The following is an 18,255-nucleotide window of genomic DNA, read 5'->3' as shown; positions in this document are numbered from 1 at the left end:
AGGCAATCTCACTTAAAATTGCTTTGATAACTAATTGCTATATATCTTAACCTACTTAACAGTAGGTTAAGATAAATATGTAACTCCTCTCTTTCCCCTAAAAGATCTTAAATTATTAGAAAGTTGCAGAAAAAGCAATCTCCAGTAACACATCCTACTTTTAAACACATTTCTTTCTGTTCCAAATGTAAAATTATACTGCCTAGGTTTACACATTTTTTGCATGTCCTAGAGACTAATCTTTGCAAATTAGAAATAGAATCAGGCAAGGTTTTTTTTATTAATACTACAGACCACAGTGGAATGTCAAGGATTTGTAATACAGTTTCTCTTAAAAGGTGCAAGTAGTCACGGTATGGTTCAATGAGATTCTATGACTTTCATTATCCTAACTCATTGCTCATTCTTACATTAAATTGCCTTGGATTTCACAAACCTACTGATTTTTGAGAAATTCCTTTTTTTCCTTTCCACTTCAGAACTGTGTAATTAAATCTTTAAAAGTTATCCTCAAAGAGCAAGATAACCTGGATAATATTTGTCCTTTGACTCCAGAAAAGGCAGAGGTTTCCTTAATTCTCCAGGGAGGAAGAAAGGTGCAGATTCAGTGACATTGGCTGCCCTGACATGTAGCTGTGCAGGGGCTACACCCTCATTTCTAACTCACAGAAGTTGATACAAGAAAAATGTTCCTATATGTTGCATATGGAAAGACATTACAGAGATTTGGACATCAGGTGAGATTCTAGATAAAGCACTGTATATTCTAAAATAAAAAAAAAAATCTGATCTTTTTAAAAGACCTATCAAAATGTGGGAGATAGAAGAGCAGAAAGTAGAAAAACTCTCACAAAACAGTTGCCACGTAGTTTCCTTGAGACTTGGGGTACATTTGACAGATCCTTATCCCTTTCACTAATAGCATCTTACCTCAACTGAGTTGTTTAAAGCAGTGCACACACTCTTTCATCTTCACAGTTCTCAAATACCCACAAAAATACAGAGAGGGGGAAAATACAGTCTCCTTCGCTATGTGGTGAACAGATTTAAGGCATTTCTTTATAACCACGAGTTTTGGGGAACTTTAGAAATTCTCTCACTTGTGAATAGGTTACACAGGCCTCTAATCTGCACCTGCTGAGGAGCAACTCCACAGTAAGCTACCCAAGACAGAAGGAAAGTCCTCACTTTCCAGAAATTAAAGCCACTCTGTTTGCAAACAATACTAGACTGTATGTTCATCTTTTCTAGCCAATTCTGAACCAAAGAATCATACAGGTTGGAAGAGACCTTCACAATCATCAGTCCGACCTTTGACCAATCAATCTTTTACCCTGTCAAGTAAACCATAAAACTAAGCAGCAAATTCAGTTGTTTCTTGAGTTACCACACACTCAAAAAAGTGCCCACATACAGGTGGCAGGGCAAAGATGGGTAACTGCAATGGCATTCATAAGTCAGCAGATGAAATTATTTTATTATTAAAAAAATCATAACTCTTCTCTTGCATTAAATTTTAAGAGGGTATGGATTTTAGTCTTCCTGTTCTTTTTTATATTAAATTGACAAAAAGTTTAGTAAGAAAATCAGCTCTAGAGAGAGACATTTTGCTGAGAAGTCATCTTAGCTCTTTTCCCCACAGAGCAAAAATAGGTATAATTTAGTAATTTAACTTTTTCATGAGAGTGTTAGACTTTCAAGTCATGACTTTTTATTTTATTCTGCTGAGAAAAGAGGCAAGAGAATATGAATAGAATTGTTTTATTGGCTCTTCATTTCTTCATAAAGGAGAAATTCAGAATAATAGTCAGCAATATTGCAAAGTCAATTTATTTCTCTGACTTTTTCATCCTATGGATTAGAAGAGGCAGAACATAAGAGAAGTGATATGTTATATTAATCTATCAAGAAAATAAAGACAATTGAACAAGAATGGTTAGGCAAGACTGAATCTTAAACCAACTCAGCCAAACCACTCAAATCAGAAATTCTATTTTCATTTTACGTACTGACTCCTGACAATAAAGATCTGATAGTCCTATTATACAAGTGCATGTTTAAAATGTTTACTTCTTTTCCTCAAATTTAGTTCAGCCTTTACTCTCAGTATTTGATCATGGGAGACATAATGCCAGCCTTTTGACAACATAATCATTCCTCTGCTATTGGATCCTGGTGTCAGAAACCCAACTTCAGTATTCTAACATCAAATTTGTCTATTTGAATTATATGGACTAAATAAAATTAAGTCATAGAGACAGCCTTTATGAATTGTCCTTAGTATTCTATATATAGAAAAAAAAATACATTTTTCTAAAAGAGTGGGATGAGATTCAAGAAGTAACATGAAAAAACTGTAGACCATTCTCTAGAAAAAGCTGTAAATCTTGATGACTTCCAATTCCTAAAATTAGAGAATAAAGAAAACCTATGTTAATTCTTGTATAAAACTTTAAATCTTGTATTTCCAGCCTGCATAGACAATATATCTAGAGGGAGCACTGGTTTATTATATAAAGTCTTAACATTCAACAGCTAAGCCATCTGTAGACCTTGGTCTCTAAGGGTGGTTCATCATTAAACAGAGCAGTTTCCTGTAGAAATCCAGGTTCTATGAAGTGTTTTGCCAAACCAAGTGACAGACTAAATGCTGGTGTCAGGCAGAAGTGAGGAGTAGGCACAGGAAGTGACCCTTTAGCCAGAGTCATCACATGAAACCAGCTCCACAGAAAACTTTGCATGAAAAGCTCACACGAAAACTTTTCCTCAAACAATTCAGGCAATGCTCTGGTGACAATCATTTCATACTTACATGCAAAAGCATGTATTTCCCTACAGGCAAATTTAAGAACAAGAGCTCCAATGAGTGGCAAGACTAAGCTATAGAATAAAAATATTGTTTAGATTGGAAGGAATATCTGGTTCCAATTCCTTGGCCATAAGCAGAGACACTAGACCACAGTGCTCAATACCTCCTCCAACTTGACCTCAAACACCTGCAGAGATGGGGCATCCACACCTTCTCCAATCAACCTTTTCCAGTGTCTCATCATCCTCACTGTAAACATCTTTTTCCATATATATATTTATTTAATATTAGCTCAACCTATTGATTTATTTCACAGACTTATTTTTACGGACACACTACTTAAAATAATTTTTGTAAAGTGTTCTATTGGCCCTTTCTGCACAGTGTACTGTAATATACAGCATATCTGATCTCAGGCAAAATCATTGTGTCAACATTTACAAGTACTTGTAGAGGCCATATCTCTGTATGAATCAATTAACATCAAGACATCACAACTTGGGAATGACTTCCAGGGGAAAGAAAGAGATTTGTCTTACAGGCTGGACAGCAATTTGCTGAAAGCATTATCAAAACTGAGAGAGTGAGTCACAATGATTTTTAAACGGCCAAGGATCAAGGGAAATTATGTTTCTGGAATTCAGAACTATGGCTGAAGTCTAAATGAACACCACTTATATTTATGGTATGACTTGTGCCAATATACCTCTACCAATAAAAACATACCTTGTGTAAATGCATCCTGAGTATCAAGGATATACTTCTCAAAGCTTAACAGAACAGAAGGGGCTCTTACTTCTGAAATAGGGTGTGTATTTATTTTCTGACACATGCCTAACATTATTTCCTACTTCTGAGTTTCACAAACAAACGCCTAGCATTCTTTGTGGCAAGGAAAATTTCAGGGTAACCAATACATAAATATGTAACCCCTACAGTTGTGGGAACCCTTAAAAACAGGATGCTCTTATATGGTTTCAAAAAATTGCAGGATGCACCCTCACACAGGTGCACAGACCTGCACTTTATCAGATACCTGAAAAGGAGCACTTTCTCTTGATCAGCATCAACCAGATAAGCTCTCCTGCAGCAGCCCATTCCCATTGTTACACACAATTGAAGTGTGCTCAAAATGCCTAGAGCCAAAAGGCTGTTATGCTAATCCTAGCCTTTGGTGCCTCTCTCGACGCATCCTGTAAGGGAGCAAGACCCAAAGTCAAGATTTTGATCCCATTAAGCACCCATTAGCCAAAGTTAAATCCTTTGGGTTTTATAACAAATTTTATTTCTACATTTTTTTCAGAATTTTCACACTGCCTTTACACAAGCCCAAAGAATTGAAATATTTCTGTTTGTCTTAGAAGACTAATTTCTTCACTTCTAATGGTCTCCAGGTTTTGCTTCTGACAGTAATATAATAATAATAATAATATAGTAATAATAGTAATAGTCTTGAGAACGCTGTCTCTACCTATTATAGAACACCTATGTTCCTGGAGAAAGTAACATCTAAATTCATATTTCACATAGTTATAAATTCAAGTCTTAGAAGGGTTTCCTATGGGTTTCTGGTACAAGTTTTACCACGAGGTGCATATGAAACATTGAGCTGGTGCAATACTATACTGGAAAACGCTGCAGCTCTCCAAATCCATTCCAAAAAGAAACATATGTGTTCTCCTGATTGGCCATAAACTGATGTATCAGAGTACTGATGTAAAAGTCTGAAGCCTCAACACAATCCTCAGTGCTCACTCAAGGAAGAGTGTAATAAGAAGTAATAATCTTAAATTAGTAGTATAAGAATTATTTTTCTAATGTAAGAAGCTGCAGCATACTTGAAATTCAGGTTATCATTATATAATACTTTGATCTTCCAGGATGTGGAAATACACATTCACCATCACAGGGTGCCTAGAAACTCACATGAAGGACCTCCATTCACTAGGTGCTCTACAATGCAACCAAGAGACATCCATATCTGTTGTGATAGAGATGAAACCCAAAAGTATGAGTGGAAACTCCTGACAGTTTATGGAAAGTCATTTTCAAAAGCTCCCAAGGGTTAAACAGCTCCATGTGCTGAAGAAAGAGCCCATGCTTGAGTGACTTGCTCAACATCACATACAGCACTCAACAGCTTTGAGAAGTGAACCCTGGCCTCCAAAACCCCTTTGCTGGTGCTTTAAACATCAAGGACATCCCTTCTCTCCATTATTGTTCCAGGCTGTCATTTCTTACACTTGGGTCACCCCACATTTTCAGCAAAGTATGTCTCAAACCACTTTTTCACTAGATTAATTATCATCACATGGTGTCTTACAAATGCTGTAGATGTAAAAAATAAAAAATAGAGGGGAAAGGTAATAACGAAGCAAATACATCAAGATGAATGTTTCCTATCCCCTCCCTTCCACAGAGACATCCTTTCATTTCCATGAAATGAAACTGACCTGATGCACTTCTCCACAGGTTCATCAGTTTCTATGCAATTTCAAGACACACTTCATTATTCATTTGAGTCACTTGGCTGCCCTCTTGAAAACTGTCTGTAGAATTTGAATATTAATTCCATTTCCAAGAGTTCTATCCATGTTTTCTTGTCCCTTGTGTATGCTTGGGCAGATCATTAATTAATGAATCACTACAGATAATGGGTTTATATTTAAGTACTCAGTGATGCAGATGCCTGAATCTATTAACGAGGAAAGCCTACATTTTGCCTTTTTGCCTAGTGACTTTCACTAGGAAAACCACTGAGTAGGCACAAAATAGATCAGGGTTGATTTTATTGCTTTTAATTTATTTCCATTCAGACTGAAGAAGTGTGAGACATCTGGTTAAACAACAGGCATATGGAACAAAGGTGTAGTTACAAGCCTCAACAGACTTTTTACAGTAACATTCATAATTTGACAAGTAGTAAATAAAGCTTTAAGCAAGGCAGAAGATACTTTATCTGAAGGAACACTCCAAGTCTCTGCCACTGGAATACCATCAAATTTAACTCCCCTACTGCTCACACAATGAGCAGAATCAAACCCTAGGTCTCACAAGTAGGCCAGTAAACCCAAAGCCTTATTTACATCTTATCACATTTCATTTTAAAAAGTCCCTGAATAGCAGCTTCTCTCAAAATATCTGTTGTTCACAACTTCAAAGAAAATGAAATACTGAAAGTTTCAGATTACTGATATAATTTCTCTGCCCATGACAGCAGCAGGAAAGCTGAAAAGGAAGCTGGAATATTCAATTCCTATTAAAAAAAAAAAAAAAGAAAAGAAAACAAAAAAATTCCCACAAGAACTAGATCATGTTTGGAACTCCATTTGAACAATTCCAAAGCAGTAAAGTCTTATATCACTCAGAGGTTACAGAGAAACGGATTAGATATTCAAATTGCAGACTGGATACTGAAAAACAGACCAATTAATACTTCATTTTCTCTTTGCTAAATGCAGTCATGGCCTGCCAATCTTAATTTCAAGCCCAAATGATTTTCAAACCATAACAAGAGTGTCTGTAATGTGTTTGATTTGTTTATACTTTAACAGTTAAATGGGGGCTTTATTCTTATTTTCAACAGATTACTTAAAATTATTTTGCTGATATATTGACAAGGGTGAAGAAATATTTAGAATAACAAGATGTCTAAGCAAAGAAAAGTCAATTCCATTTCTTCCTTGTACTTTATGCAAACAAATTGCCATAGGTAAAACTTTTGGGATTTTTCTCTGTTGCAATGGAACCAATGGATTAGTAACATGTCATATTTAAAACAGTCAACACACAGTGAGTGGTAACTCAGAAACTGTGGAAAATGTGTTTGGTATTTCACTGTCTAAACCAGATTTCACCCAGATGATGGGTGCAAGTTCATCTAGCTGGGCACAAGTAGTACTGCTTAGTGATTTACAGGTCTTAAAATCGTTCTAAATCCTCTGGGCTCTCTGATGAGAAGGCAGGGAGCTGTAATGTATTCTCCAATGTTCAAAGGTTTTGGTTCAGCTGACGGTTTCAAAAGCCATGGATGTCCTGGCAACATTTTCCTTGCTGTGAGTGCAACCCCTGCACTGACCGATAGGATGGATAAGGAGGGACAGAGAGCAAGAGTCCAAGGACACCCTTCAGTGATTACCAAGGCACAGTAAACAGGAGCAATCAGGAGACTTGAGAAAAATATAGCTGTGAACCTAAGCAACATGCAAAAATTGGTGTGCCAAGGGCCAATGTCATCCGAATTTTTAGGGAACATTTTTTTTGATGTGATGGTGACTAAGCATTGGCACAGGTTGCCAAGGAGATTTTGAAGTTTTCCTCCTCGGAGATACTCAAAAAGCATCTGGATGAGGTCCTGAGCAATCAGCTCTAGGTCGCCCTGCTTGAACAGGAGGATTGGACCCCCAGAGGTCCCTTCCAGTCTCAATCATTCATATAATTAAATGCCATATACTTATCATATATAAAAATGCTCCAGGGTGCTTATCACTGCAATGGCCTAAATCCTGTAGCAAATTTCCCTTCACTAGCCCTAGGGATCTGTAGTGCATTCCAGTGCCTTGTGTAGCATCTCATTCTGAGATGTGTGGATGTCTGAATTTTTCATGTGAATTTTTAAATACAGTTTTCTACCTGAGCAAGAAATCTTGCAGGGATTCAAAGTCCTTGTCTGCTTTTTAAATTTTATTTATGAGTTTCCACTATACTTACAGATCTGGGAACCAAGTTTACAATTGACACAGAAACATCTATTCTTTTAGCCCTGCCACTTTGCTAGCTGAGAAGTACCTGCTGTCACTAGGGAGTACAAGGTCTTATGAGTATCTAGCTCAGTGTCAATGACCACCTGTGACAACCTGACCAAGAGCATCAGAAAGAAAAATACCCTTTCGAATGCATGAAAAAGACATGAATTGCTATCCTCATGGAAGCTTCTTTCTCATAAACTCAGAAAGAGCAACAAATCACTATGTCTGCCATTAATATTTAAAAAATTAATAAGTTTCAGTAAACGTAGGTATACCTGCTGGGCAACTTTAGATGCAGACAGGTCTGCCTATACTATGTCTAATTAAAACATCTAAGGGAGCACCTCTATTTCCCTCAGCAAATCAAATATTCACCAAGCTGGTCTCATACTGTGAGCTGCAGAAGAGAGTTCAAGTCCTTCCCTTTGCAGCTCTCTGCAGATAGAGCAGCTTCAAGCATACTCTTCATTCTTAAAGAGGAATAAATAATTAACATGATGGGTAAGTATATCCACCTGGAAAAATAATTCTTAAAAATGAAAGATTTGGGAGAATAAAAATATACTAGAATAGCTGAAGGGTGCTTGTCAGAGGAGATTCAAAGGGGAATCCAAGCTAAATCCAAAGATTCAAATAATAAGTCTTTATCTACAAGAAGTAATGCCCTTATTCTGTTTGGTAGTGAGGTGAAAGCCAGGATGAAATTGAGTGCACTCTGCTTACAAATACTCAAAATCATTATTCCACCATCAGCTCTTTTCTGTGTATGGACACTTCTGAAGAGATCACATGCAGATTCTCTAATCCTTCCTTTGGCTATTTGTGTCCAAATTGCGAGAGGAATTGTAAGGCTATATTTAACCTGTCTCCTGCCTAGCCAGGCTTGACTTGAGGCTTCAACTCCAAGAACCAACCCTGTTGCATTTGTATTGCCTTGTAGGAAAATCTGGAGCCTGAGCTAGGGTGCACCCTTCTGCAGTCTCCCAGACTGGAGAGCTGGTCAGATCTGAGAGCAGAGCCAAAGTACAAGGCCACCAGTAGGTGTGGTGGGTCTCTGTAGAAAGAGAGCATTCCAGCCCTGGAATATGCATGTACAGGACTCAGTACAGTCATTAGGTCCACAGCACACAAATTCCCATTCCAGTGAGCCTAAATCACATCAAGGAAGACAATTAAGGAAACAGAGGAACTAAAGGAGACCCTCCCAGTGAGGAATAGGGAAGCAGGAGCAGAATGATGTGCACTAAAATTTTATGTACTCAGATCTGCAGATTTGAAAATCAAATTTAAAAATATTCCTAAAACTTATTTGATGTTAAGCAGTGTTGTCTACCAACACAAGTATTGCAGATACAGCTGTGAGATTTCTTTCTAAGCATATTCTCCATGGAAATAAAATGTTCCTGTGGCAAGAGGTGAAGTGAGGGGTACAGGGTAATCTGATTTAAATGTTACACCAGTGAGATTCAATCCAGCCCAGTGAGGGTCTGTCTTTGACATGCCCTTAAGATCACCTGGATAGCTGTAGCCCACACTTGGGCAAAATAATTTTGCTGTCAGTTCCATGCCACCAGACTTTCATCGTGGAATATCATTTTCCTGTCCCAGTAGAAGCTTCAATTAATGATTCATTCATGAATACAAATATGCTGTATTTGGTCCTTATGCTTCAGTGTTGGAAAAAATACTACCTAGGACATAAAAAGTTTAGGAAGAGTAGTCAAAGACTGGAAAACACAACCATATCAAAGCCAGTTCTGTAGATACAGTAAACTGTCACTGTTCAGGAAGCAAGAAGACACAAACAGACGCCACAGCTGGATTGAAAAATCCAAGTGAAAGTAGATGAAGAGTAAAATTTGGGATACTAACAATCTATAAAAATGGCTTCCCCCTCACATTTTTTTTCATCTTTTTTGCATCTTTAAACAAAAAAGGTGTCACATACCACCAGGTAGATGTTTGTAGGTCTTTGTATTTCCACTTGTAATTCAGCACTCATTATTTCATTGACGGCTTAAGGAAAATAGGAATTTTAACTGTTATACAGTTCATTGCCCTGTTAGATTTGGAATCACAAATACAAATGCTTTAAAAGTCCTTTTGTCCTATAGCAAATATGAATAAAGAAATAAAGAAAACTTTATCCCTCTCTAATTTGTCACTTGTGATCAAAAGACCAAATAGGAGAAATTTATTCAGGCAAATACTATAAGTAGAATGAATTAATAATACAATCATTTGCCTTGTCTAAGAAATTGAATCATGGAAGCTGTGCCTTAATTTGTAAAAGCAACTGCAATAAATGATTTGAAATTTTATGCACTTGATCCACAGGAAAAAATTAATTTCCCCTTAATATAAAAAAATTCCAAAGGTTTCATTGTAATTCTAGGCAAGGCAAAGAATGAATACTCCTGAAACGGAAGTAATTATGAATCATGTGCTGAAAGGTTTAAATTTTAAGAAAAGAAAGAAATTGCCTGAGACTTCGCTTCATTAGAGAAATGCAGCTAAGATTTATTCATTAGAAATTGATGCATTTATCTGAAAAAGGATATTTTATTTTGAAAAAAAAAAAAAAGACTTTTAAAATGTTTTCATAAAAGTGATATCAAGGAGTCTATTCCTACCTGTTGATTATTGCCACCATGAAACTACAAGTTTATTGGTCATAGTCAGGGGTTAGCAGGACGTTGTCCCAAACACTGGACAAGTGTTTCATACTGATAACACTTTAGCACCTCAGGCATATATCAAGATCAAATTCAGCAAAGCCCTGGAACTCACCTTAATTTTGAATGTGCACACTAGCATCTCCCAGCTCAGTAGAGTACAGAACTAATTCCATTGTGTCCCATTTCGTTTCTTTGTCTGACTCCAGTCTAAGTCCATTTTGTCCTCTACGTCTTCACAGAGTGTTTAAGTTCCAGAAGAAATTCTTCCTTTCAGGTTCAAAGATGTAAATTTTTAAAAGGAGATTTAGCTATTTAAGGCCCAAGCCATTTGAACTAAAGCATACCAGATCATTTGGAAATTAAGTATACTCACCTTTCCTTCTATTACAGTCCTGCCATAACTACATAATTCAGAATACCACTAACATGAATGTGTATTATAAGTATCATGATTACAATTAGTAGGACCTAGAGACATATAGCTCTAATCTTATGAAATTTTTCATGTTTAACGCTGCTTTAAGGAATATCTAAAATGACACTCCATGTTTCCATCTAATTCCCAGAACATTACTTTTAATGCTGTTATGAATTTAGTATTTTATACAAATATAGCTAACATTGCACACTTATTCCACTTTCTTATTTTAGAATACATTCACAGACTTAAGACACTATTTCATTAAACTCTTCTCAGAACCTTATGCTGTAGGGCTGCAGCAGCATGCAGTATGCAAAGTTTCTGCACTATGGCATTAAGGCCATCACACTGAGGCTGTTTCCAGTTAAAAGAGGAAAGACTTCCAGAGACAACAGACCCATATGTGTTTGGTTCTACTTTACTTTCTTATATCCTGGGAGAAATCTATCTCCAGCCTCTCCATTCAGTTCATCTGTGCCACACACAACATGCTAGGATTGTGAAAAGAAACTCACTACTACATTTAAAGCCTTAGCCACTTAAACTACAGGTCAAATTTTTCAGCTACTTCAGTACTTCATATATTTTTCTTAGAGTCATGTGCCACTACTCTCCACTACATCAGAAATGCCATGTCTTCTTCTAAAAAGGACAGCTAGTTCTGGGATGTGAAGTCCCTCACAGCTGAACTGTGCAAAAGCAATGTCTATCGTATATCCAGCCATTAACCCGTATTTAAGTCAACAGCTTGTCTTTCTGAAATTCTCTTCTTTCTGAAGTTCTCAGTTTTACTGTCTTCAAAGGCTACTTCTTCAGAGAGAAGCAAACTCACTCAGCAATGGATATCTTCCCTGGAGAAGGGAACCATTCTTCCTAATCTTCAATAAACCAAATAAGAGCATATCTAAAGATTTTCCTTGTGAGAAGGGGGAGATGAGCTACCTGCATGCAGATATGTATATTCTGATAAGAAAGCAGAGGGAAATAAAGAACAGACATGCAATTTGGTACACACAGAAGTGATACTAAAAATTTACATGAGCATATTTGTCACTTCTTCAGGAAAAAAACATACCAACAACTACAACAAAATCTCAAGGGTATGTATAAGAAAACTTTTAGGTTGTGGTAAGAGATGTTTAGAGATTGTTTCTATAATTGCTGTAGTAACTGAAATTTCACATACAAGCAAAATATATTATTTCTTAATGTGAAGGAAATGGCTTACGGTTTGGGGATCCTTCTGCCTCATGCACTTCAAAAACTTTTTTACATTAAAGTTGCTATTTACTTCACTCCTTGATGGCTGACTTTTACTCTATCCATCCACCAATACAGCTGACATATCATGACAGTTCTGGCTGCTGTTCCTCATGAACTGTTGGTTAAATGTCACTGGGTCCTCACTGATTTATAGATACTTTAAATTATTGAAGCATTCTTTCGCTTGCTGCTTATAAGTCTATTTCCTCATATTCCAAGACCCTCAATCCCATTTATCTCACTTAGCTGACTCCCATACTCTTTCTCTTCTCCCTTTGTGTTGAAGACTGAAACAAAGTGGATGCTGAGAATGTTATCTATCTTCATGCAATCTATTATTTAGATTCTTCATTTTAAAGAGACCGGATGACTCAGGGGAATTTTAATTGGATAAAACTTTCCCTGCTTGGTTGCTGGGTCATGTCTATTATAGGCCACCAATGACTGAAAACTGGCCTCTGCATAACAAGTCAGTGATATCAGGCATTCACAAAGATGATGGAGGAATAATTCAGTGCAGATGAAAAGTATTCTGCTCAGTCAGACCTCTTGCTGAAAGTCTGAATGGAATTTCTAATCATACCAAGATCCACTGAATAAAAACTAGCCACACAGATAGAACTAATTGTATTTTCACTGTGGAAATGCCTTGCTAAGTGGAAAAGGAAATTAAAGAACTGCAAAATAGGATGAGGGACACTCAGGCAGTATGTGAGTGATTAAACCAGTATCATCTGTGCTGTATGTTGGGTTTTTTTTTTAATATAAAAGAATTATTTACAACAGCTGGAGGCCTGAAGTCTTTGACCTAACTCTTTTGTACTAATTTTTAGTGAAAGTGTAAAAAGGTCTCATTGCAAGAGAATGCAACACCATGACAACTATCAGTTAATACCAAAGTCCTTGATACACACAGAAGAGGTCTTTAAAGAGAACATCAGATAGTGTTGGGCAGGTAATTACAGGTAGACAAATGCTGTGAGTCAGAATCACAAGAGGAGACCACTCTGTGTACGAACACATATCAAGCTTGGGGAGAGATAAATCCAGAAATCCTGTTCTCAAATCTGCTTTCACTTACTCATCTGTTTGCATGACAATTTTTCATAAATTCAGCTTTGCTCCTGAATTTTCAGCTAGATTCCTGCAAATCATTATAACACTGAAATTCAAATCTATTTGTTCGGTAACCTTTTTGTTACATTGTCTTTGTTTCCCATACACACAGCAATAGTACATTCTTACTGTACTCTGCTGTTTGAAAGTAGAATAGAAGCAGCCTTAACCTCACCTTTTTTAAAAGTACAGAATCAGTGAAAAAATTGTCTTAATCACACACACATTAAAAAAAACAAAAGACAGCAACAAAAACTGAGATGACTAGAGATGACTCTATGAGTTTTCTGAGACAGGATACGTTTCATGAGTATCAATCAAGATGTCATTCAAGAGGCATTGGGCTAGAAAGGTCAATACAAGATGTTGAAAGTGCATTCTATAACAGCTAAATAGAGTAAGAAATAGATATCATATCCTCAGTATATACTGACTTCTGTAAGACTAAGCAAAACAGTATTTGGTAAACTGATGCAGTGACATTGTTAATGCTGAAAATTAGTGTACTATCGTACTCACCAGTCAATCCTTCTTCACATAGGAAATTGAGGATTTTTTTAACTTCTATTTAACCCTTGGAAGAGAAATGCAGTCTTTCATATGGGTTACTCTTAATAAAATATTGCATCACTTTTGCTAATAACAAATTTAGGCTTCAATTATACTAATTCTTTTCCTAGAAAGCGCTTTAATATGAATGTTTTCTCAAAGCATGTTACAAAGATCATTACTGCCATTGTAAAGGTAGGAGAACAAGGCATGTAAAGATGAAGCTCAATGGCCATTGCGCCCATTGGTCATTGAACAAATAAAACTTCCCAGGCCTGTGCTCTCTTAAACAGCACTTCTTTAGAAGAATTTTAATTTCATTCCCATCAGCTTTAGAAGCAAGATGGTGATTTTTAAATATGTGCTTTACAAGAATAAAATAACTCCCAGAAAAGGAATATAAATATAAAATAAGCCTGAAGCTTTTGAATTAATCCATCACCCATGAGTAATGAGTTATTGAGAAGTTGCACGAGCGCTTTTCTAGATGCAGCTAGAAGACATTTATCCCCAGAAAATCAGTTTTCAGTACTTGTTCTGTTTCACAGGATGTTATGGCAACACCAGAGGATGCCTGCCCAGTCTGGGGAAGCAATTTGCAATGGAAGCTTTCAATTACCTCAGTCTTTTTAAAATTAGAACATTTTTCAAGGTTTAAAGAAAATAAAAATAAAAAGGATTTTGGTGAGATCAGAAACAATGGCACAGTGAAAATGTGAATCCAAGGCTGTGACTGGTTCTGTTTGTCATGCTTCCCTTGACAGCCTTTGTATAGAAATCCTGGCCAGAGCTCTAATTTAGATAATTACATTTTTTTAGCTAAATTTCTCCTTCCAGTTTCAGTTGGCTGGGACTTTTCTTTCTTTCTAATATGAACCACATGCAGACTTAAACTAAGTAGTGCTAAGCAGCTGCTGCATTTCATTCCAGGCAGGTTGCCATTGATGGATCTGGCTGTATGACATTGAGGGCCACTGAACTGGAATGTGAGTGCATGAAGTGAATACCTAACCCAAATGAATCAGTGGCAGAACTTAGGTACAGTTAAGGTGGGATTTCACAGCTCTGTGATTACTTTATACTTTGAGCAAGTCACTGAACTTCAGTTTCCCTTTCTCATGCAATGTATATATTCCTTCTGGCACAAAAGCTTCTTCTTATGTTGTGGTAATATTCTAATACAGATGGAGTCCAGATCTCAAATAAACATTAAGGCAAAACAGATTGTGCTTATTGCACTAAATTACCAAGTCCAGAGAAATTCCTAAATTTAAATGTGACTGCACACTATGATCCACAGAATATTTTGTCAGAGAATATTTTTTTAGAGTTCTCAGTCCTGCTCTGGGCCATTAAAAAAGCAGAAAAATACAGTCAGTTGCTGCCAGCAGCTAAGGTTAGCTTCCAAGACCCCATCAAAATCAAAATGATCCAAAGAAAAAATTGATGCAAAAGTCTTGCACTAGCAGAAGAGATCAAAGGGAACTCCATCTGTTTGGGTGCACCTGCCAAGTGGAGAATGTCCACTTTCTAAAGACTCTGTGCTCTTTGGCCTGAGAGCAAGCAGCACATCAGGAGGCAAACAACATAGGATTTAGCTGGATGATATAACCAAATGAACAGCAGGTAGATAAACACACTGCTGTGCGAAACAAAACACAAAAGGGAAAGACAAAAATCAGCCTCCATAGTCCTAAGACTGTGGAAGAAGGAAGTAATAAAAGAAGAAAATAGGTGTATTTAGACCCTCATTTAGTGCATGTGATAGTGAGGTTCCATTTCAGGACTTTAATCATCATTGAAAGAAATTTGTAATCACAGAGGGACTTTGCTAACTTGAATGCTTGCCACTTTTGAAAAGCTCTGCAGTTTTTCCACGGTGAGAAGGGTTCCAGGACGAGAAGGTAAGCCCTCTGGGCTAACACTAAAGCCCCTAAGGTTGTAAAAGAACAAATTCACAAATTATAAGGACTTCTAAAATTCAAAGCATTGAGCATAGGAAAAACAACAGGTTCACTGCCAGATTGGCTCAGCTATTCAGGCTCAACTGACAAAAGAGGGAAAGAAATGTATAAGTCTAGTAGAAAAACATTGGAGTTGAATGGAGCAGCACTGATTTATTTAGCTTGAAATCCAATAGATTGCTGGATATGGGGTTCCCCTCTTCCCTTCAGGCTTTAGATTGCAGCTTTTTGTGTAGTTGACTGCCTAAAAAACTTTCCAATTTAGTATGGATTACTAATTTTATAATTTTTCTTTCTTTAATTTTCCTCTTTAATCCTCATTCATAAATCATTTATCCAGCCTCAATTGTTTCAGCTTCTAATAAAGGGCAATATAAGCATCTTTCAACCACTCTATATGAATTTATTTGGAAGCACTGAGTATTTGCAAGTTTGTATTTGATCTTAATGCCTGCTTACCTCCTTGAATGTCTGTCTGGATTATTCTCTCTCAGTGTAAATTTACTATGTTGTTTCTAAAGGAATTTTATTCAAAAGGAAAAAAACAACAAAAAAGACTTTATAAAATATGTAAAGCTCTTCTAAAGATCAATAAAGTACTTATGTAGTTATTCCAAGAAAAACAGAAGCAAGAGTGCATCACCAAAGAGGAAGATGAGCTGCAATGTCATCACTTTCCCAAAAATAAGTCTGTCAAAATTTTCAAATATATTTTTTATCTACACTAAATACATGTAGTGAACAGTCTTTGGTATGGAAAACCTCATTTGACATATGAAAGATGATGGAAAGAATATTTTCCCTAAGGCTATTATTTGCAGAAAAAGAAGAAACAAAGGCTTTCTTGCTTCCAAGTGCTTAAATGAGCTCAGAATTATCCTGTGCACAGTCCTCTATCTTCTTCAGAGACAAAGTCAATTACACAGCTGTGTGAGACAGTAATTAAAATGCCAAAAAGTGTCATTAATGACAGTCCAGTATAATACAACATGCAAAATCTTACACAGTGCTTAGGAGTTCACTTTATCCGTTGATCAGAGAAGGCTCTAGTTTTGAAAGAGAAATTACATGTGGAACTTTCTAAAAACACAGTTACCTGGGGTGGGAGAGACTGCTTGTGCACAGCATCCCTTCAGACAGAGGCTTTCCTGCCTGGGAGGACCATGGGGAGGTGAAGGGTCCCAGGAGAGCCCAACAGCCAGATTTTTATAGCTCCTCACAAATCGTTTGAGATAACTCCAAATATTTTCAATTGTTCACCTGAAGCCTGCTTTTTTTTTTTTTTTTTTTTTTTTTTTTTTTTTTTTTTTTCTTTCTTTCAGTATGGATTGATTTTCAGCTATTGCCAATATGAAAATCACCATTGAATGTCAAGACTCCTTATCAGCTCCTAGAGCCAGGACACAATATGTGAGTCTGAATTTACATCATCCAAAATGTGCTGTTGATTTCATCTGTGTTTTCCTTCCATTCTCTGGAGGGAAAAAGAAGCAGGTTACATCTCCAAATAGTTATTAGATGAGAATTTAAGCTCTGTGTTTTTAGCTCAGTTCCACCTAAAATTTTCAGCCACTAGGTCTTAAGGATGTGCAAGTGTGTTGATAAAAGCTGCAGCACTATAAATTAATCTTTGATTATATGGTTTGTGTACCAGGAATTTGTGGTTTTATTTAATTTGCAGGCAGTTTTCCAAATGTCCTAACTTTCTTTCCCAAAATTTATGGGAGTTTTGAAAACCAGTTTGGCAACATTTTTCTAAGCTTCAAGGAAGAAAAAGTAATTATTTTCATACATCTCTGAATGATCAGCAGAAGCCCAGAAGCATGAGGCTACTGTAATAACTGCCAAACCCATGATTATCAAGTAATGAATAAATCTTTTACTTCTCACTATGCTGTGCAGTGGATTTTTTGGCCTGCTTCTTGCCATAAAAAACATTGCAAAAAGCAAAGATTGATGTCCTTTTTCCCTGTTCCCTTGGTATCAGAATAAATCATGACCTTTTCCAAATTTTGCACTCATCCCAGATAAGAATCTCATACCACCATAGAGCTTTCTCACATGAAATTTTTGGTGTGACTAGTGGTCTCAAAGGCCAAGATTATCCCCATAAAGCATGGGCAGCTCCCAAAATCCACATTACATTCCAGTCTGTTTAAAGAGATGCCCACACATTGTATCCCACAGGAAGTATTGCCATCATTTTCACTGAGAACATGTTCCAGCATTTTGCTGGAATAGTGCTCACAGTAATCAGCTCACAAGGTCTGCTAAAATATAATGATTCCAGTATAACAAATCTAAAATCTTCAAAGGAGTAAAGTTTACAAACCTCAGGTTTTGTCAGTCTACAATAGCTATGTTAAGCCCTGAGAACGAAATTTTGTTATAACAATTGAACTAGCATTAGTACTGTGGTAGCTTGTACCCTCTAGGACAGAAACACAGAAGAGACCTGCCAAGCACAAATTAATGCTGTTCTTTTTTACTTCACTAGATTTAGTGAAATATCCACAAGGATAATGTCCATGGATAATGGGCTGCCTGCAGGCAAAAGAAAAATGCTGAAGTCAAAATGATAAGACCGAGTGAAGGCTTTAGTACATTATGCTTTGGCTGTACCTTTATGGACTTAACTGGAAAAACATCTTAGACTGAGATTGAATCCGTATTTTTATTGGTGAACGGTGCATTAAGGAACCTGCAT

Source organism: Sylvia atricapilla, chromosome 6, assembly GCF_009819655.1.
Source record: "Sylvia atricapilla isolate bSylAtr1 chromosome 6, bSylAtr1.pri, whole genome shotgun sequence".
Classification (NCBI taxonomy): domain Eukaryota; kingdom Metazoa; phylum Chordata; class Aves; order Passeriformes; family Sylviidae; genus Sylvia; species Sylvia atricapilla.
Note: the sequence above shows the minus strand (reverse complement) of the source record.